Source organism: Sapajus apella, unplaced genomic scaffold (assembly GCF_009761245.1).
Source record: "Sapajus apella isolate SASKATOON/1434 unplaced genomic scaffold, GSC_monkey_1.0 scaffold13, whole genome shotgun sequence".
Lineage (NCBI taxonomy): Eukaryota > Metazoa > Chordata > Mammalia > Primates > Cebidae > Sapajus > Sapajus apella.
The window spans coordinates 1,737,096-1,758,535 of record NW_022436953.1 but is presented as its reverse complement, the minus strand read 5'-3'; positions in this window follow the sequence as shown (position 1 = coordinate 1,758,535).

Below are 21,440 nucleotides of genomic sequence, written 5' to 3'. Positions count from 1 at the left end.
GCCTCCAACTCAGGACCAGAATCCTGAGGCTCCAGGAAATGCAATTTGAAAACCAGTGGAATATAGCGAAGTAACTGGCTCTCTAGGACAAAGTCTGGAGCCTTGGCCTCAGCCGCATAATTAGGAGGGGCATAGAATAAATATTTATTGAGCACTTATTGCCAGGGGCTATATCTTCTTTATCTCATTTAGTCCCCATGACAACCCCATGAGGTAGCAATTATCCCTTTTCACAGACAGGAAGACTGAGGCTCAGAATGTCACACAGCTGGCTCACAGAGCTGGTTTCAAAGCCAGGTCTTTCTCATTTGAACCACCCCATACCTCCTTAAATATTCACAGTTTCTACTGTATCCCAGGTCCTGTACTAGGTGTTTTAATATGGTCTATTTCATTTGATCCTTACAAAACCCTGCGAGGGAAAGAATCCAGACACCAAAGAGCACACACTATATGATTTCATACAAATTTCAGAGAAATAGCAACCTGATCGGAAATAGTGGTTAGCGGCCGAGTGTGGTGGCTCACTCCTGTAATCCCACACTTTGGGAGGCAGAGGCAGGTGGATCACCTGAGGTCAGGAGTTCGAGACCAGCCTGGCCAATGTGGTGAAACTCCATCTCTACTAAAAATACAAAAGTTAGCCAAGCAAGGTGGTGGGCGCCTGTAATCCCAGCTACTTAGAAGGCTGAGACAGGAGAACTGCCTGAACCCAGGAGGCAGAGGTTGCAATGAATTGAGATCACGCCATTACACTCCAGCCTGGGCAACAAGAGTGAAACTCCATCTCAGAAAAAAAAAAAAAAAGAAAAAGAAGGAAAGAAATAGTGGTTACCCATTGCTATGTACATACCTATGCAAGAATCCTGCATGTTTTGCACATGTGCCCCAGAACCTAAAGTGTAATTACATATATATGTGTGTATATATATGTGTATATATATATCTTAAAATAAAAATAAAAATAAAAAAAGAAATAGTAGTTACCTTGGTGGGGTGGGCTGGGTGGGAGTGGTATTGACCAGGAGGGAGCCAGAGGAAGCCCTGTGGCATGCTGGCAATGTTTTCGTCTTGGTCTGGATGATGGTTCTGCAGGTGCACACATATGCAAAAATTCAGCCAGCCGTATACTTATGATTTGTGTGATTTATTATGTGAAGTTATGCCTCCATTTGTTTATTTTTAAATCCTACTATTAATATTTTTTGGTCAGGTGTAGTGGCTCACTCCTGTAATCCTAGCACTTTGGGAGGCTGATGCAGGCAGATCACCTGAGGTCAGGAGATCGAGACCAGCCTGGCCAACATGGCAAAACCCCATCTCTACTAAAAATACAAAAATTAGCCGGGCATGGTGGTACGCACCTGTAGTCCCAGCTACTCGGGAGGCTGAGGCAGGAGAATCGCTTGAACCTGGGAGGCGGAGGTTGCAGTGAGCTGAGATCATGCTACTGCACTCCAGCCTGGGTGACAAAGCAAGACTCCATCTCAAAAAATATATTTTTAAAAAATTTTCACTGTAAATATGAGAAGACGATGGTTCAGGAAGGCAACCCACGATCGTGCTGTCAGGAGTGGAGCCTGATGGAGAGTGTGTGATGTGGTCTCCTGGCATGTGGGCCCATCTGGGGCATTTTCAGTGATGTGTGGGTGGGAGCATGTATGTCCAGGATTGTCAGCCGGAAACACCTGGTGCTGCTCTAGACGGTGGTGTTCACCTCAGACACCCCGAGCGTTCTCACCCGAGCCCTCCCCTCACTGCAGCCCCATCCTCTTCTCCCCTCTTTGACTTTGGCTTGATGGCTCCTTGGCTTTCTCTAATGCTTTGCGTTAATGCTTTCTGATGGCTACAAAGGCCCTACCTGGGGATGGGGATGGAGTGCTGGGCAAGGTGTGGGTTCAGAGCCAGGAAATGTGTAAGAAGAGGGATTGTGAGTAGGTGAGGGAAGTGGAGCTGGGCCTTCCCCAATGCAATCAGGGCCGCTTTGTCCCCTGCCAGAAGGCCTGTCTCTTATGTTCAGAGCCTCCTGGGGCAGTCCCCCTGCTCCCCAGAGAGCCCTCCAGGAAACACTTCTATTTAAACCTTGCCTGGGTCCTTCGCCATTTCCCCTACACTAAAAAAAGTGGTGTTTATTTTTAGGTCCGATTGTGAGGGAGACCCTGGGATTCAGGCCAGTGATCCAGGGAGTTGGGAAACCACAGTCCCGGGGGCCAGATCAGCAGCAGAACTGAGTGGATAAAATGACAGCAGCCTTGGCACGAACTGGTTGTAAATCTAAGTCTGATGATGAATCACTGTGAGGCCCTGCGCAAGCCCCTGGCTCCACAAACTAGTAGGCATTGGGTGAGGGTCACGTTCAGAGCGAGAGGCCTGCCTCCCTCCAGCACCTGCCACCCCTGATCCATCCCCACGAAGCTTTAGGAACACTCAGCCCAAACCCAGATCAGGGCAAATCCCTCTTCTTCTTAAAACTCTTCAATGTCCCTTTACCTCTTGTAGTAAAGGGGAGGCATCGGTGGGTTTTAAGCAAGGAATGAGTACCATAATAGAGCTGGCATTTGAGCCAAATCTCAAAGGACGAGTAGGATTTCAGGAAGCGAGCAGAGAGCCCCGCTGAGAGGGCTCACAAGATAGGAGGTTGGAATGACTGAGCAGCATAGGTTCCCACAGCCAGGACCAAGTGAGAATGCAACGAGTGGAAATCCCCAAACAAAAGGTAACTTGGCTGTGGAGTTGTTGTTGTTGTTGTTGTTTTAAACAAAAAAGAAACAACAAAACTGCCCCATGTAAGATGATCCAGAGAGAGAACAGACTAGTGGCAGCAAAACGGGTTCATTCGACAAAAGCACTCATGGAGCACAGTGTGCCAGGCACTGTGCTGGGCTCCGAGGAAGCAGCAGCAAAGATGGTGTGAATCTTGGCTTTCTGAACCTCATCCTCAACAGAAAGAAAAACTACTGAACAGGAAATTACCAATGAGATGAGTGGCATGAAGGGGCAGTGTCATATGTATTACAGGTACTTATCAGGGAAATTTTATCCAGTCCTGGGTTTCATGGGAGGCTTGAACCCAGGGGCCTGTGGGAAAGCCCACCTATGGTTTTAAAGGTTACTCTGGCTACAGGAGAATGGATGGCTGTGGGGTGCAGGGTAGCACTTTAGGGGCACATTGCAGTACTGGGAGAAAACTGATGGAGGCCTGGACTAGGCTGCTGCTACAGGCAAGGGTGGCTGGATTCTAGGGCCCTGGGGAGACAGAATCTGCAGGACCCTGTGGGAAGGGAGAGGAAAGAGTAAGGGAGGAAATCCAGAGTCCCTGGCTTGGAGGTGACCACAACAGAACAGTGAAAGCCTCTTTCTCCTTTAGTCCCATCTGAACACCCAATCACATATTCCAAGTTTTGCCCTTTAACTGGATCACAAATAACTTGAAGCAAAATACCAGGTCTCACTTTACCTTGGACAGCGCCAGTCCCAGGACCTTCCAGCTAAGAGATGCTCAGTAAATGAATGAATGACAGCTATTGAGGAAGCATTTGCATTGATCCCAATGGCAGCCAGTCATAGCCAGACGTGGCTTTCCCTCCCCTTGCAGCCCTCTCCTTCCTCTGCCCTGCCCCCCTACTGTGACAGGCTGAGCTCAGGGGCAGGGGGCAGAAGTGGCTTGTGGGCACAGTGCCACCTGGAATACTTAAAACATGAATTGCGAGTCAAGTGGCCCCTCTCACAGTTAATCGATGGCAGCGTATCCTGATCGCTTTCATTATTATTATTTTCTTATGCATGTGTGATCGGGAGATTTATTGTTGAGGCTACAGAGGCAAAATCAATTATTCATGTTATAAATTAGAAAATGATTTATGTCTACAGGAGACGGGGCCTCAGCGAGCCGAGCCCATTACAGATAAGCTTTGCTGAAAGGGCCGAGATTTATCTGTAAACTTCACAAATTGCTGCTCGCCATTCCAGCCTGTTCCCAACCCCTCCCCCCCGGGCACCCATCCCTCTTCCTGAGTCATTCTGTCTTTTTCTGTCATTCACCATCCCCTTGACTCCTGTTTCCTCTCCCCAATTCCCACTGACTTCTCTTTGTTCTTCTTTCCTGTTTTTTACCTTTGACAAATGCCCCCACTGCTTGCTTGTATCTCTTTTTGGGGAAGACACTCTTGGAGCTTCTAAATAAAGTCTCTGGTCTCTGGGCATAGCCTGCCCTGTACAGGGAGGACTTAGGTAACAGACTGGGGGAGAATTCCTCTTGGTTCAGTTCATCTGCAAACCTGTTGAGAGGATGAAGGCCTGAGTCACATTTCTCAGAGCAGCTGACCACAGCCTCTGGTAAGACAGCGATTATCCAGCACTGCATTCTGCCTTTCCGGCTCTTCCCAGAGAATATGGTAATGAGAAGCAATATGATGATGTGGAAAGCTTACGCGCTTTGGAGTTAAAGAGACAAGGAGCTGAATCCTAGCTGTGTTGCCAGTGGTGTGACCTTGGGCAAGTCACTGATGCTGTTTGGGCCTGAGGTCCTGCATCTGCAAAATGGGTTTTCAGCACCAGCTGTAGCTCATGGGATTGTGGAAGGTCTAAAGGAATAACAAGGATGACCGCCCCAGTGCTGTGCCCGGCACACAGGCAGTGCCCCTGACACATTAGTTTCATTTGGGTGGCCCAAAGCTCGCAAGTGCAATGTCCTTCTTCCTGTCTCTCGCTGCCCCGCTCTGTGGAACAGCACAGCTGACCTGGACATTATGGAGGACGCAAGCTGGGATCTGAGGGTAAGGGAGAAGTATGTCCCAATGAGGGCCACTTCCAGTGAAGGCCTCATGGGCAAAGGGGAATGGGAACCACTCAAGGAGTCAGAAGACCAGGATTACAGACCTGCCTTCCTTAAGAACCTATGACCAGGGCAAGTCCAGGGCAAGACACAGCCAAACCATATCAATGGCCATAATCAAAACATCAAAAAACAGTAGATGTTGGCATGGATGCGGTGATCAGGGAACACTTCTACGCTGCTGGTGGGAGTGTAAACTAGTACAGCCACTATGGAAAACAGTGTGGAGATTCCTTAAAGAACTAAAATAGAACTACCATTTGATCCAGCAATCCCACTACTGGATATCTACCAAGAGGAAAAGAAGTCATTATTCAAAAAAGATACTTGCACCTGCGTGTTTATAGCAGCACAATTCACAATTGCAAAATCGTGGGACCAACCTAAATGCCCATCAATCAATGAGTGGTATGGCCAGGTACGGTGGCTCACTCCTGCTTTCCCAGCACTTTGGGAGGCTGAGGTGGGCAGATCACAAGGTCAGGAGTTTGAGACCTGCATGGCCAACATAGTGAAACCCTGTCTCTACGAAAAATACAAAAAATTAGCCAGGCTTAGGGGTGGGCGCTTGTAATCTCTGCCACTCCGGAAACTGAGGCAGGAGAATTGCTTAAACCCAGGAGGTGGAGGTTGCAGTGAGCCAAGATTGAGCCATTGTACCCCAGCCTGGGTGATAGTGCAAGACTCCAAGTCAGAAAAAAGAGAGAAAGAAAGAAACTGTGGTAGATATACACGATAGAATATTACTCAGTCATGAAAAGGAATGCATTTGCAGCGACCTGGATGAGATTGGAGACTATTATTCTAAGTGAAATAACTCAGAAATGGAAAACCAAACGTGTGTTCTCGCTGATACGTGGGAGCTGAGCTATGAGGACTCAAAGGCACAAGAATGATGTGGTGGACTTTGGGGGCTTGGGGGGAAGGGTGGGAGGGGAGCAAGGGATAAAAGACTATAAACGCAGTGTAGTGTATACTGCTCAGGGGATGGGTGCACCAAAATCTCACAAATCACCACTAAAGAACTTACTCATGTAACCAAATACCACCTGTGCCCCAGTAACTTATGGGAAAAAAAAGAACCTGTGACCAGTGCAAGTCACCCTCCTCGCTGAGTCTCACTCTCCCCTCCTGTCGAGTGGGGATGATAACACTTGCCCTGCCTACCTCATAGGTTCTTGTGTCCACTGAAAGGCGGACAATCTTAACAACAATCACCACATCCTATAGTGCTTCTTACCGGATATTGTTATAGAAGAAAACTGGCAAGAACAACAACAACAAAAGATTTTGGTCACTTGGAGGGCAACCGCAGCAGAGGTCCACTTAAGAAGAATCAGTCTCTTAACGATTGAGTAAATGCCCCTAGAAGGCCCTGAAATGGCCCCAAAGCCTTCTGTGGCTTCTTCACACTTCACCAGGCCTGTGGTGGCCCTGCCAGCCCGGTGATGCCTGTGGCCTACACCCACAGACTCACAGCTCTGAGGCCAATGTGATAGCACAGGGCACTCTTGTGTCTGAGTTGGTGCTGTTGGGGGATGCACTGACCCTGGAGAGGTGGGTCCCTAACAAGGCGTCTGCTACCTGCCAGGCACAGGGGACACTAGTGAGCAAAGGAGGCTCAGAGGCTGACGCTTGGGGATCCTACAGCTTTGTCGAGGAGACAGTTATGAAACACACACATAAATTGCAAACCAAGAAGATCCTATAGTAAAGAAGCACAGAGAGCTGTGAGATCCAGGCAGGGGACTGGCTGAAGGCTGGGGAGTCAGGCCAGTCTCCCATGAGGAAGTGAGTCAAGGCCAAGACCTAAAAGACCAAATAACAAAGTAAGGTTTGCTATGGTTTGAATGTTTGTGTCTCCCCAGAAGTCATATGTTGAAACCTAACCCCTAATGTTGAGGGTATTTGGAGGTGGGACCTTTGGGAGGTAGTTGGGTCATGAAGGCAGGGCCCTCACCAGTGGGATTAGTGCTGTTATAAAAGGGTCCCCAGAGAACTTCTTTGCCCTTTCCACCTCCTGAGGACACAGCAAGAAGGCACCATCTGTGAGCCAGGAAGCAACCCTTAGACACCAAATCTACCAGCTGCTTGATCTTGAAATTCCCACCTCCAGAACTGTGAGAAATACATTTCTGTTGTTTACAAGCCCCCATTCCATGGTGTTGTGTTATAGCAGCCTGTATGAATAAAGCAGGGTTGTAGGGGAATGCAACAGGCAGGCGAGGCTCATGAATCCCCTGCAGGAAAGGGCAGAGGAGTTCAGGAACCGTAGCAGCTGGTGTGGCTGGGTGCAGAAAGCCAGGGGGCCATGATTCGAGCTGGGCTTGGGGGCAGGCAGGGATCAGTTTATGGAGAGAATCCAAAACCGCCTTTCAGCTCCATGCCTGAGAACCCATCTGCTTTTTGATGACTGCCTTACTGAAGCCCAGGAGCCTGACCCTAGGGGCATAGACCTGGCCTGGGGGACAGCCACATCCCCTTCAGAGGGGCTGGAACCCTGGTATCTGCTGAGTCTCCTCCTTCAAGGGATCTAATGTTGAAAGACAGAGCTCCCTCCCCTTCTCCCTGAAAGATCACCGGAGACCAGATCCCAGATGCCCTGAGTTCCATGAAGCCCACTCAGCACTGCCTCCGGGAACCCCTTCTCTGTTTCCATGGGAGTCTGCCTCCTTGGAGCCCAAGGCCTATAAGTAACTTTTCCCAGCCCTCCCTGCCCACCATGGCTCATTCCTGAAGTCCTGAAACTTGCTCTTTCAGCTGTGGGGAACCCTGTGAACTCCTCCTGTCCCTGTCCCCATGAGACAGTCCCTAAGCCCTCAGTCTCCTCCAGGTAAAAGCCACACCCCCCAGAGTGCACTTGTAGTGTCTTTTGGAACACACAGATTTTATGATGTGTCCCCTACTGTTGACCAAGAAGCCTCAGACTTGCCCCAGCACCAACAGTATTCTCACTGGACAAACCACTAGATTCAACTCTAATTATTTCTGATTCTTCAAAGGCTGAAGTGTCAGGTATTTCCCTCAGAAATCTCACCTACCTTAAATCTTGGATTAGATGAACTCACTTTCCTCTTCTGACTTCCCATCGGCCATGACTGTGAAAGGTTCAAAGTCATTAATCTGGCAGAGAAGGCTGGGGCCTCCCCACATGTCCCCTGCTTTGTTTGTCCTCCAGCAGGACCTGCTGCCACACACTGTCCCACTCTCAAGTCTTTCCCACGCCCCTCCCTCACCGTCAGAACCCTGCTTGTGCATCATGGCTTAGTTCAAACATTGCCCGCATGATTTCCCTGCAGAGAAAATGAAAACACAATGTAACAGACACAGCCCTGGGCTTGAATTACTGCTTCTCTGCTTAGAAGCTGTGTAATCAGTCAAGACACAACCTCTTGGAGCCTCAATCTCTCCCTAACTTACATGAGGGTCACACCATTTCCCTCCTGGTAGCTGTGGAGTCTACCTATTTGGGCAATGAGCTAGGGCTTGAGGTTGAAAGCTGGCTTAGGAGATGGATGAGGATGAAGCCAGGCAAGGGGGCAGGGAACAGCACCTCAGAATGTGGTCTAGGCCCTGCAAGGACCACGAAGCTCGTGCTGAACAGAGTCTCATTACTAACGTGGCATGGATGAAACATACCAGATGAGAGCATGCCTGTGAAAATGCATCGTAACTGTTAGATTGCTGTATGTATCATGGTCATCCTTGTCTCTGGGTTATCAAAGGAGGAAATTAGGGGCTTTGGAGAGAGAGAAGGTGGCAGACACAGACTCACAGCAGGAGCCAGCAGCTAGCCCCAGGACAGCAACCCGCTTGGATCAGGATGGGAGCTTCGACTCCTGCTAGAGAGGAGGGTGCAGGAGGTTGATGAACTAGCTTTGGCAATGCTTGGTTACCTTGTCCTGCCAATAAAGTCACCAGGATTGAAAAATGGAACCGACATCCTCCCTTGCCCTTGTCCCCAGGTGTTCTATGTGTCTGAGCTCTGTCCTTTTTGCTGCCAAATTACCTTTGCCTCCTCTCTCTCTGAGAAGCTGGTAGTGAGTGATCCCCCTATGTTGGTAACACAGTTCCACCTCGATGTCTTAAGGATGTGGGTGGGGCTGGAAGTGAAGTTGGCTGGACGCACAGGGAAGGAGAGAAGGGTCTCAGGGGAAGGGGCCCATCTGGTCAAGCGTCTTCCCCAGGGAGAGACAACCTACAACTCTTTGTTTAAAGACTGAAGGATGTCAGCCTAATGTGGTGTTCATTAGCCCAGGTTCAGAATCAGGGAGGCCTGGAATCGGATATGAGTTTTGCTACCGAGTAGCTGTGTGACCTTGGGCAAGTTAACCTAATCTCTCTGAGCCTCAGTGTACCCTCCTGAAACTTGGGGAAATATCCATCTTACAGAGTTATTGTCAGGATTAAATTAAGTGGCTTGTTTAACACAGTGCTGGCATTTTAGTGACTGCTCAGTAAGTGGCAGCCATTGCTATTCTTACTCCCAGTATTATTGCCCACCCTTTTGAACCTTCCTGCTTTCTCTCAGAACTGGGAGAGAAGGCCAGGAATCAAAGTTAAGCAAACTGGGGCAAAGAAGGTAAGCAAGGTAATTATGACTAAGAGGAAAATAGGCTGTGTGAGGAGCAGACTTTGCCCAAGAACTTGAGAGCCCCTCAAATCCTCTTTGGGAAGCCAACCATGAGGGGAGTGGGCACAGGAGAGCAGCGGTGAGATGCATCCTGCCCAGCCTCTGCAGGTCTGGAAGGGGCTTGCAAAGTCTCTGATTGGGAGCCAGGTTAAGTGTGACTGGAACTGGGTCTGAGACTTTCCTCTTTAATAGGATCTCTAAGCCTCTGTGCAAAAGAAAGCCTAGTACCAATGTAATCAGTGCCTAATAAAATCTTATTGGATGGAAGGAAGGGTGATAGGGAGAATGAGAGGGAAGAGGAAGGGAGCAGGGCAGGCAGGCAGCTGCTCCGGGAGGCAGCCAGTGGGAGCAGCGTCAGGTCTGGGCTCTGCACCCGGTCGGTACCTGCCTGGTAGGCAAGCTGCAGCTGGCCAGCCACACTGAGTCAGCTCAGCCCCCGTGCTGCTCAGAGGCCTACAGCTGTCCCAAAACCCAGCTGTGCAGATTCTGGCAAGCCCCACGGCCCCCTCACCTCCAGCCCCAGGCCCCGGGCAGGGCAGCATAGGTGGGAGCTAAGAATTCCCCGGGCCGCTCACTGCCTCCCTCCTCCTATGACCCCACGTGCCTTTTCAGCTGCCATCCCAGCTCCTTTCCTTGCTTCACTGCCCAAGCAGCTCATCAGTGCACTGTCCCTCAGGCTTCGGAGCCTTCCACGCCTTTGCGGTGTTGGCCTGCTTCACCTTCTCAAACGGCAGCGCTGTCTGGAGCCTCCCGCACCTGCCTGCTGCTTGTAACTGCCTCTTCCCTTGTCTCTCCCGAGGGCTGACATCCACTTCCCACCACCACCACGAGTCGCTTCTCCTGTCCTCTGGGCATGGCACCACTTAGTTTTGAATTAAATCAGAGCTTCGGTCCTGTGTGAGCACTTGGACACCCAGGGTCATGCTAGAAGATCCCTCCCCACCCAAGCTACCTCCAAATTTAATTATGTCCTTGGCCTAGAACATTCTCCACGCTTCATGCCACCCTCCTTCATTCTCCTCCTGCCAAAGCCTGTAGATGATGCTTCTGTAAGCCCCTACACTCTTTCAATACAGGCTGACCATAAGGACCACTTCAAACATCACCTCCTCCATAAGGCCCTCAGAGAGCTGGACCATCAGAATTACTCACCAGCACGTTGTGTTAACACTGTTGTATGTCACAGGCTTCCTGCATGAGTCAGCTGTGTGTCTGCCCCCCGCCCCCGATGTTATGAACAGAGACCTTCTCCTACTCATCTCTGCGTCTTTGGCACCTAGCCTGTTGACTGGAACTTGGAGGGAGCTAAAATGGTGTTCATCAAGTTGAATAAATGGTGGGCACTTATGGTTTGGCTAGGTTACCATGCACTCGGCTCCTTTAGAAGATGAAAAACTGTGTTGTGGAGGACAGCATTTCAGGTTCACAATCCCTCAGGGTTGGAAAAATGACCTGGCAGCTTTCCTCTCCACCCCTGCACTCTGCAGGGCACACAGAGAATGGCACTGTCTGTGCAGCCCCCACTGCTCGCTGCACCTCCACATTGCCAGTGTCTTGTCCCAACGGTGCTCATTTCTGGTGTGGGGTCAATTTATCTTCTGCTAGGACCACTGGGTCTTTTTCATCCATATGCATCTATAGCCACTGAGCATCTCCTGCCCCCAACTCTACACACACACACACACACACACACACACACACACACCCCTTTTAATTCATATAGTTTATTTTTCCTTTGGAAAAAAACATAGCTTTCACCCACCTCCTTGTATAATTACTAAGAAATAATTTGTTCCAGCATTCGTCTTTTTTCCTTTCCTAATTTCCTTTTCCTTGTCAATGACACCTTCCTGTTAAACGCGTCAGGCATTTTTGCTGCTTCTAATTCACTCCTTCCCCATAGCCAGTCAATCAGTTACTTCTTGAGGATGTTTCTGGATTCATCCTTTCCTTTCCATTGTTAAAGTTATGATCTGTTATGATCTAGGTCCTTATTGCTTCATACCCAAGGGACAGCCCCTATGAAACGCTAGAGGAGGAGAGGACATTACAAGAAATCAAAGCCCAAAATTTGCACTTTAAAGATGGGGAAACTGGGGCTTGAGTGAACTGTCCAGTGTCAGCCAGAGACAGTGGACACCCCAGGAGGGCAGAGTCCATGTCTGTCATATGTAACTCTATCCCTAGCATCTGGCAAAGTGGCACACAGCATCATACTCAATATGCACAAGGCTCAATTGACAGAGCAGGTTCATGGCTGGGGCTTCTGAATCCTGGTCCAGGGCTCTTTCCACTTGCCAGCACAGTGCCTGCCTGGCTCATCTCCCAGCCGCCAACCCATCCCTTTGCAATCTAAACTATGCTTCAACATCCAACAGATGCTTCCTTTGACAGGCTAATCTCCTGCCTCAGAACTTAAAATGGGTCCTTATTCATTTCCTGGTAATGAAACGTACTTTCTCTTCTTTCTCAAATTATATGGACATTAATTTTTTTCTTAAAAATGACTGAATAGTATATATTATTGAGGTGATGGGAAGAAGAGAATGAGCTTTGACATCTAGATTCATGAAAACCAAGACCTGATCTCCTGACAATAAAATTGCCTGCTGGAAAAGGAGGAACGACTTGAACTGGGCTGATGGGGGATGAGGAGGGAGGTACAGAAGAGGCTCAGTACAAGGCAGTAGAAGGTAGAGGACTCAGAACTGACGGAACCTTAGCCTTGTCTGGGGAAGCAGGGGTCAAGGGTTGGGATATACCCCACACTTAGTAAGCTCTGTCCAGAGATACATCAGGCAGGGAGGTTAGGATGTGCTCAGCCTTCAGAATGGAAACCAGGAGGCGGATTCACACAGATTGGTGTCTCCCTGTGTTATTCTCTGTCTCAGGGTCTGGAGCTCTGGGGCTGAAGGGAGGACTATCTCCAAGCATCCTGGTGTCTTTAGTGGAACATCCAAGACTGGGCCTCTCCCTCAGTGTTCGTTTTCTAGGGCCGTTGTAACAAAGCATCAACAGAAATCTATTTTCTCACAGTCCTGGAGGCCGGAAGTCTGTGGCCAAGGTGTTGGAAGAGCTGGTCTCCTGAGGCCTCTTTCCTTAGTCTGCGGACGGCCACCTCCTCCCATTGTCTTCACATGGTCTTCCCTCTATACTTGTCTGTTTCCAGACTTCCTCTTCTCACAAGGACACCGGTTTAACTGGATTAGGATTCACCCTAATTACCTCATTTTAACTATATTATTTCTTTAAAAACTATCTCCAAAGACAGTCATATTATGAGGTACTGGTGCTTAGGATTTCAACACATGAATTTGTGGGGCGGGGCAGGGGGACACAATTCAGCCCATAACACCCTTTCAGAGGACAGAGTCCAGGGTGGTATGGACACAGGATAGAGGTTGGCTTCTCCTTGACAGACTTCCATGGACAGGCAGGACTTGGAAGTGAATGGGATTGATGAATGCCCACAGGTTTAGGAGTTTCCAGCTAGAGTTTTAGAGGGTATTGCTTCTGGGAGTGTCTTCATCACTGTCCTTGGAAAGGCAAACCCAGCCTAGATGGACCCTGAGCAGCAGCCAGCCCTCAAAGCATGATGGTTGAGGGCCAGAGAAGCCGTTCACTTGGAGGATCAAGACGGTGGGCAGTAGAGCAAGCCACCAGAACTGAAGACCCAGGGAACGGAGGTGCAGTGGTAGATTGACGGAGCTCATGGCTCCAGCTAATGGTTTCGCTGAATAATGTCCTTTATCCTATACTGTTGTAGTCCTGCCCACTCTGATTCTAGACTTGGCTGTGTAATTTGCTTTGGCTATGAAATGTTAGCAAACATGTTTCCAAGCAGAAACTTGAAAAGTGCTGGTATGTTTCCATTCCGTGCACAATTGAGCTTGTTGCTCATGCCCCGCTGCCATGCCATGAGAATATACCTGGTCTAGCCTGCTGGACCTTTGGTAGAGGGCTGAGTCATCTCATTTTTTCCAGTCATCCAAGTCATACAGTAAAGGCTTTCTAGATCAGTCAACAGCAAGCCAACCTCCCCACGAATGTGAAATAATCCCCCCATTATAGGAAATCCTCGCAGCTAAGTTCAGTCTCAGTCACTGACCCCAGCAAGCTAAATAAATGCTTATTGGTTTAAGCCGCTGAGCACTGGGACAGTTTGTTAGACAGCATTATTGCAGCAATAGAAAACTAATGTAAGGGGCAACAAAAGATGGTCAGAATTCAAGTACTAGACAAGACTCAATACGATCCAAAGACACTGGGATCTGAGGGAGTCTAAGACCCTAAGACCCTGGAAAAGCAGACTGGAAGAATAACAGAGGCCAAAGCCACAGCAAGACTCAAACCCTGACGTCAAGGCAGGTTCCTCCTTACCTTGCATCTCCAACCCTCCCTAAGTCCTGCCTTTTACCCTGGCTTCAGCCAAGGTTATTTGTATACTCACACTAGATTTTGCATCTCAGTTTATCCATCACTGTTTCTCCCCTTCTCTCCATCTTCCATGGGTTCCAGAAAGACATACTGCACTGAGAGCCAGAAGCCTAGGGTCTAGTCCCAGCTCTGCTAATACTAAGAGTGACCTCGGGCAGCTCACCCCCCATCGCGGGTATTCACTCACATTGTCTGTGAAGTGAACATGGGGCCAGATGACATCTACGGTCCTTCCAGACCCTAAATGTGACCCCAGATCTTTTGTTCCTTACTGGTACCGTGCCGTCACCTTCCACACTCTGGTTGTTTTCCTTGCCTTCTAGTCTGTATGCAGTTTGTTCTGGCTACCCAGGGAATATAGCATTAAAAACCTATGCATTTCCGTTATCATCCATTATCAGCTTTCCCTCATCATCTATTAGGAAGAAACATTCCCCCTTATCTTTCTCTTGTTCCCAGTGTATTTTAAAGAGTGTTTTTCTATTTCTTTTTATGTGTTTTGCAAGTTGCATCTCATTTCTTTCTTTGATTTTTCTCCTCTCATGCCTATAAATTCTGGCTATTTCTTTGTTCTTTTCTTGGGCAACCTGGCAAAGCTTCCTGTTTTTGCCTTTCCAACTGGCAGATCTGTTCCCTCTGCAGCTTTTTTTCTGGCCAATGAGACTTCTCCTTCCTCACTTAACCAATCTTGTTCATGTTGGAGTTTTTTTTAATAGGACATTAATTAATTCAGTGTGCTGGAGAGTGGATTGATAGTCACAGCTCTGCAGCTTAACCAACTCCGTGACCTTGGGCAGGTCACTTAGCATCTAAGAGCCTCAGTTTCTTTACCTGTAAAATAGGGAAGTAACACTTGTCTACTACCTGCCAGCGTTGTTATGAAGCTCTGAGGAGAAGATGGTCAGACAGCCAGTGCTAAACTGCAGACAATAGAGAGGTTATTGCTTTTGTGGATATCCTTATAAAAGTGAACTCTGCAGGTAAAACCAGGGAACAGAACTGTTTCTGTCCCCAAAAGTTCCCTGAGCAGGGCCACTCACCTTTCCCATGAGCTGCTTCTCACAACTTCTGTGCTTCCCTCTCCAAAGATAAAAGCCATCCACAGAGCCCCTGACCTAACTGGCTGGGGCTCTGCATTTCTACACAGGACAAACTTTTGTTTGTCCAGCTGGATTCCCCATTGCCTTTCTTCTGGTTATTTAGGGAGCTCCTCAGAGCTCTCATTCTTGTGCCTTGTATGCTCTTTCATCTTCACAGGTGAGGCCATGCCACTCAGGCTGATCAATCAGAGTACACGCACAGGACCTAGGCAGGGCCACTCAGAATCTCTGCTGTGACTGACACAAGGAAGCTGGAAGAGAGACTTTTCTGCTTGTGTTGCAAATCAGCAATGGTGGGATTCTGGGTCTCATGGCAGCCACATTGTCTGATCGGCACGTGATGCGAGCTGATCTTCAGAATAAAACAAAGCAGAGAACAAGGACTGGAGAAAGGGACAGAGTCATGATGACAGCATATAATAAGCGCCCCCCCCCCCCGCAACACACACACAAATTCAGCATCTCTGACGCTAGCTCTATACTCAGACTTCTTAGTCTTATGAGCAAATAGCCTTTTCCTATTAGGATTATTTGAGTTGGGGAAACTATTATACTACTGAAAGATCAGTAGGATGATGCACCTCACACATTTGAACTAATTCTGGAGTCTCTTCACTCCATCTCACCCCAAGCTAGTGCTGTTCCAGGGCCAAGACGGCAAGAAGACACTCACAGGAGGAAAAGGAACAAAGAAGCTGACCTTTCTCTCTGCAAGCTCCACAAGCAAGTGGTGTACAGACTAGTATGTTCTTCCTCCCTGGTCCCCTAATGGGGGAATCATAATGATATAGAAGGAACCCAGGCTTTGAAGGAACATAGGCATGGCCTCAATCCTATTCCATGACTTACAAGCCATGTAATTCTGAACTCATACCCTCTCTGTGTCCCTGTCTTATGCAACTGTTTAGAAATAATGTATAATCAGAGCCTGGTTTATAGTAGGAACTCAATAAATCATGTGTATTATGATGTTTCCTAATCTTTCTAAATACAACTTTTTAAACTTAAATAGTCTTTCTTTTGTGTTTCTTTTCCTGATTTTCTTGAAAACCTGTGTTGTAGTCATTTCCTTTAAGGTTATCTTCAGCTTTAAAATACTCAAAGACTGCTTCTTCCCTATTATATCTAGATGCTGCCTGCATGTAATAGGCCCTCAGAGAATGTTTGTGGGATGAGTGAATTGATGGACACTGAATTGGAAACTACATTGTATTCACCTCATTACAGCTCTACCTTCAGCACCACCGAGCTGTCCACAGTACTCTCTGGAACTGGAGAGTACAGTCAGAATTTCAACTTACATGTGAATTGTCTAGCAGACTTAGAAAAAAAAAAAAAAAAACTATTTTAAGAGTATTTTCTGATCGCTGTAACCTAGAATTTGGCTCTTTAATATGCTTTATTTATTCCTCTTTCATTTATTCTTTCATCAACAAAACTTTATGCGATTTTATGTTAAGAATATATCTATTGTCCTCAAAGAGTCTACAGATTTCCAAAAGTCAAACTAAAATTAAAGATCCTAGCAATAGGAACAAAGTGACTGCACTATGGAAACAGAAACGCACCATATTAAAGGTGGAAAAACCATTATAAATAATTAAATACCACACTCAGCACTTCATTCCACCTTCCCCGCAATTTATTTGTTTATAAGTGCAGAAACTGATGCCTTGTGCCTTTCTCAAAGCCATACCTTTAGTTTGTTATTTTTTGCTTTATCTTATTTTTATTTTTTAATCAACAAATAATAATCGCATTTATTCATGGGGTATGTAGTGATATTTCATTATATATAGTGTGTAGTGATCAGATCAGGGTAATTGGCATATCCGTCATCTCAAACACATCATTTCTTTGTGTTGGTAACATTCAAAATCCTCTTGCTAACTATTACAACATATATAATATATTATTGCTAATTATAGTCATTCTATAGTGGTGTGGAACACTAGAACGTATTTCTCCTATCTGGGTGTAATTGTGTATCCTTTAACAAATTTCTCCCTATCCCCCACACTCCTATTATTTGTTTTTAAACAAATTCCATGTGCTTATATTAAGTATTAAAAATTTTCTGTCTTTGGAGTTTTGAGAGTGGCTGCAAGTCCTTCCTGATTTTCCCCCCATCAAGAGCCCCCTGCACCTCTTCCATGGATCTACATGCTCCTTCTCCTCCATCTTCTCCTGAGATGGCCTGTGCCTGGGTTCAAGGCCACGCCACCAGCCCTTTCTCCTTTTCATGTATTCCTTGCTCTCCTGGGCTCTCAGATTCATCTGGCTGCAGAACCAGCTCCGAATCTCAATCATACACATCACGTCATGGTCACCAGCTCCAGGAACCCCTCTGGGGAGGACATTTTACAGATTGCCTCTGGGAAGTCAGGATTCTCCTGCCAGAATATTCTGTCCTCCTCCCCATCACCATTGAATATAGAATGTATTCACCATTCTCCTCCTCCTTGCTTAGAACAGAATAGCACCTCCATCTTCCTGTACTTCATGCCATCCACTGAGGGATATTATTCAGACATGGGACTTTTATCCAACCCTCGGAAAGGGAGACAGAAATTACCTGGTTGGATCAAACAAATGGGAATCCAAGTCATGTTTTCAAGATTTCCTCTTACACATAGAAACCATCCATTATTCTTCACTAAAGCACCCCCAGGCTTGTATGCCTATAGCCTTCTCCATTTTTTTTTTGACGACTTCTTGCTCTGTCACCCAGGCTACAGTGCAGTGGTGTGATCTCAGCTCACTGCAACCTCTGCCTCCTGGGTTCAAGCAATTCTCCTGCCTCAGCTTTCTGAGTAGCTGGGACTATAGGCACCTGCCACCGTGTCCAGCTAATTTTTGTATTTTTAGTAGAGATGGGTTTCACCATATTGGCCAGGCTGGTCTCGAACTCCTTACCTCGTGATCCACCCGCCTCGGCCTCCCAAAGTCCTGGGATTACAGACATGAACCACCGCATCCAGCCTGCCCTTTCCTTTTAATAAATACATCAGCCCACACTCCTCTGTCTATTTCTGGCAAAAACTTCCTGAAGGAGAGCTGTGCTTGGAGAAGAAGGGAAGTATGTGTATGTTTGTTAGTTAGCTTATTGCTGGCTGTCTCCTCCTCCAGACTGTAAATTCCATAGGGAAGAAAACTAAGTCTGTTTTGCTCACATTGTTTAGTTGGCGCCTGGCACATAGCAAGTGTTCATTTAATACATGTTGAACGAAGACATACACAAAAAATAAAGAGAGAAACCAGAGAGGCAAGCAGAGGAGAGGCGTTTTCCAGCTCTCAGGTCTCTGTCTTGTAGCTAATGCAATGGGATGGATGAGAAGGCAGCCTCTCCCTGGAGACTTGTCCGAGGTGCTCACATCCTCCCCACAAAACCCAAAGGCCAACGTTGCTCCCTGTGATTTCTGATCCAAGGCTGACATTAGTCCTCAGAGAAAGACACTATGGGTAGCAGACTCCCTCTCCTTATCTTTGTCAAATCATCTATAACTGTGACAGATGGCAGCTAGGGAAAGCAGAGGCAATCAAAAGACCAAGGCAGAGAGAAAGGAACTGCCTTGGAGCTTCAGAATCAGGTTACTTTTTTTTTTTTTTTTTTTTTTTTGGATGGAGTCTCACTCTGGTGCCCAGGATGGAGTGTAGGGATGCCATCTCGGCCTACTGTAACCTCTGCCCTCCCGGGTTCAAGCGATTCTCCTGTTTCAGCCCTTTGAGTAGCTGGGACTCCAGTTGCATACCACCACGGCTGATCAATTTTTGTATTTTTAGTACAGATGGGATTTCACCATGGTGACCAGGCTGGTTTCAAAATCCTGACCTCAGGTGATCCACCCACCTCGGCCTCCCAAAGTGCTAGGACTACAGGTGTGAGCCACTGCACCCGGACAGAATCAGGTCACTTCTGAGTTCTGAATAGGTAAAGTGGACAAGTCTTTCTTTGCTCCTCTGACAAGCTGAGATCTCTCTTAAGTCCACCATGCAGAGCTCTGGGGACATGGGTGTTCTGGCCAGTCTGTAGCAGTCTATGTGCAAGGTATTACAGACAAGTTTCTTAAGGGAGGGGCCTGGATGCCAAAAGTTATCTTAGCTCCTTTAAAAATGCCCAGAAGTGCTGTGGGCTCTGCATGTCTTGGCTGGACAATTGAAGTCTCCATCATCTGACCTTCAAACTACTTTACCAGCCTCATGGTCCATTACACTCCTCTATGCCTCATGGCATTCTCTCCATGCCCCCTGTAATTTTTCAGGGAATTTGATTAGCAACCTCTAAAATTCATATGGAGGAGTCAATGTGCAAGAATAGCCATAACTATTTTGAAAAAGAACAAAGAGAGGGTCTTGTCCTACCAGGTGTCAAGACATATTACAAAGCTCTATGAATTTAAATAATGTGGTACTGGCTCAGATACAAAGAGGACAGTGAAACAGAAACAGGATTCCGAAACAGACCCAAATCTTTAAGGGAATTTGATACATGAAAAAGGTCTTGTTTTTAATTAGTTGGGAAAGGATTGACAATTCATTAAATGGTGTTGAGACAATTAACCATCCATAAGGAGAAAGTATAAAGTCACATCCCTACCTCACACCACATAAAATATATTACAGAGGGGTTGCAACTTTTAAGTACCCTACATTCTAGTGCTTACACATCTTTAAATATGGATTTTCTTAAAACATGTACTTCCACATTTCTCTGCCTTTGCTTACATTGTTCCCTTTGTCTGGAATATTATAAGTTCTAACAATATTCTTCTCTTCCAAACAATTTTTCATTGAAAACCCAGGCTAAACTTCCACATTGAAGCCTTCCTTGGTTTCTCAATTGGATTGAAAACTCCTCAAAGATTGGAGCTGTATTATACTTCTTTATATCTATTTCAGAATGTAGAAACGTATCTTGCAAGTGGTGGTGATGATGATGATGGCGGTGGTGGTGGTAGTAATGAAGAAGCTTAGCTGAATGCCCTGGGGAATGAAATGAATGACTCATGTCTATAAATAAAATAATCATCAAGCTCCCTAATTAGATCAAGAGTCAGGAGCTCCAGTTCAGTTCCTTCTCTGACATCTATCTATTAATTCTTCATTTGGAACCCAGAACTTAAAATGATAGTTGTTAATAAGTGCCACCCAAGGTCTTTAATGACATACTCAAGCAGGTTAAAATGCTACTACTTGAAATACATAATAAAATCATAGGAATCAAATCAAGAAAAAACCCTCACCACTAATCAACTAAGTAAGAGGAATTTACTAAGCTTTTTCTATGTGCCAAGATCTGCAGAAAATGCAAACAGCTAAATTCAAAGTAGCAAGGTACACAGGATGTATAGCAATGCATGCCAAATGCCAGTTCTGGGATAAAGAACATGAGTTTTGACCTCAGAAATATGTGTTTAAATCCTGACTCTGTCACTGACTCTCTGTGTGGACGTGAATAAATTCTTTCACTTCTCTAAGCCGATGTTTCCTCATCTATAAAATGGAGATAATATAGATATCTGTTTTCAGGTCATCATGAGGAAAACAAAACTGATCTAAGGCATGAAAAGAATGTCATTGTTTACTTAATCACTTGATATTGTACCAACTTCTAAGCTACAAAAAATTAATTCAACGGCAGCATGAAGATTTTGCTTATTTTTCCCTTGGGAAACTCAGATATTTGTACATGAGTAGTGAGCAAAGGACTCTAAAAGCCCATTCTCCACATAAGAGTTTTGTGAGAAAATGACAAAGTTAAGGATTTGAGCTGAAGCTTGTGCCTTTCTATCACCACCTTTCCTTTCCTTGTAATTTCTTGCAGATGGGAACCAAACGACAAGAACCCTTCTTGGTATCAGTGCTCATCATAGGGTGGCTGTCCTGCTGCCAATCCTCCAGTTTTCTCATAACTTTATTAGAGAAAAAAAGAGAAAGCCCCAAATCAAAACAGGTTCATCTGGAGAGGGTCCTAGTGAACAAAGACCCAAGGAAAGGTTAAGAGCCACCTCTTAGCACACAGGGATTTGGAATCGTGAAAGGCAACATTAAGATTGATTTCCCGGCAAAGTGCTTTTTTCGTAAATGCTATCTTTAGGTGTTTAAGTGAATAATCTTTATTTTCAGTAACTTTTCTGAGGGAATTGGACTTGAATCTTTTAAATGCTAAAGTTTCATTTACTGAAACTCCTGTTGGTCTCTGGTGGCACAACATTTGCCAGCTTTAGATTTCCCACCTAAAAAATTCGGACATCTATCAGGAGGTATGGCTGAGAGGACGTGTATAGAAAGCGGAGGCCAGCCCAAAGGGGTTGTAGACATTTCACAAGGCAAGACCCTGACACTGGGGCCAAGTGCTCAGCCTTCCCTCGACAGTACTTCATTACACACACACACACACACACACACACACACACACACACACACACACACACAC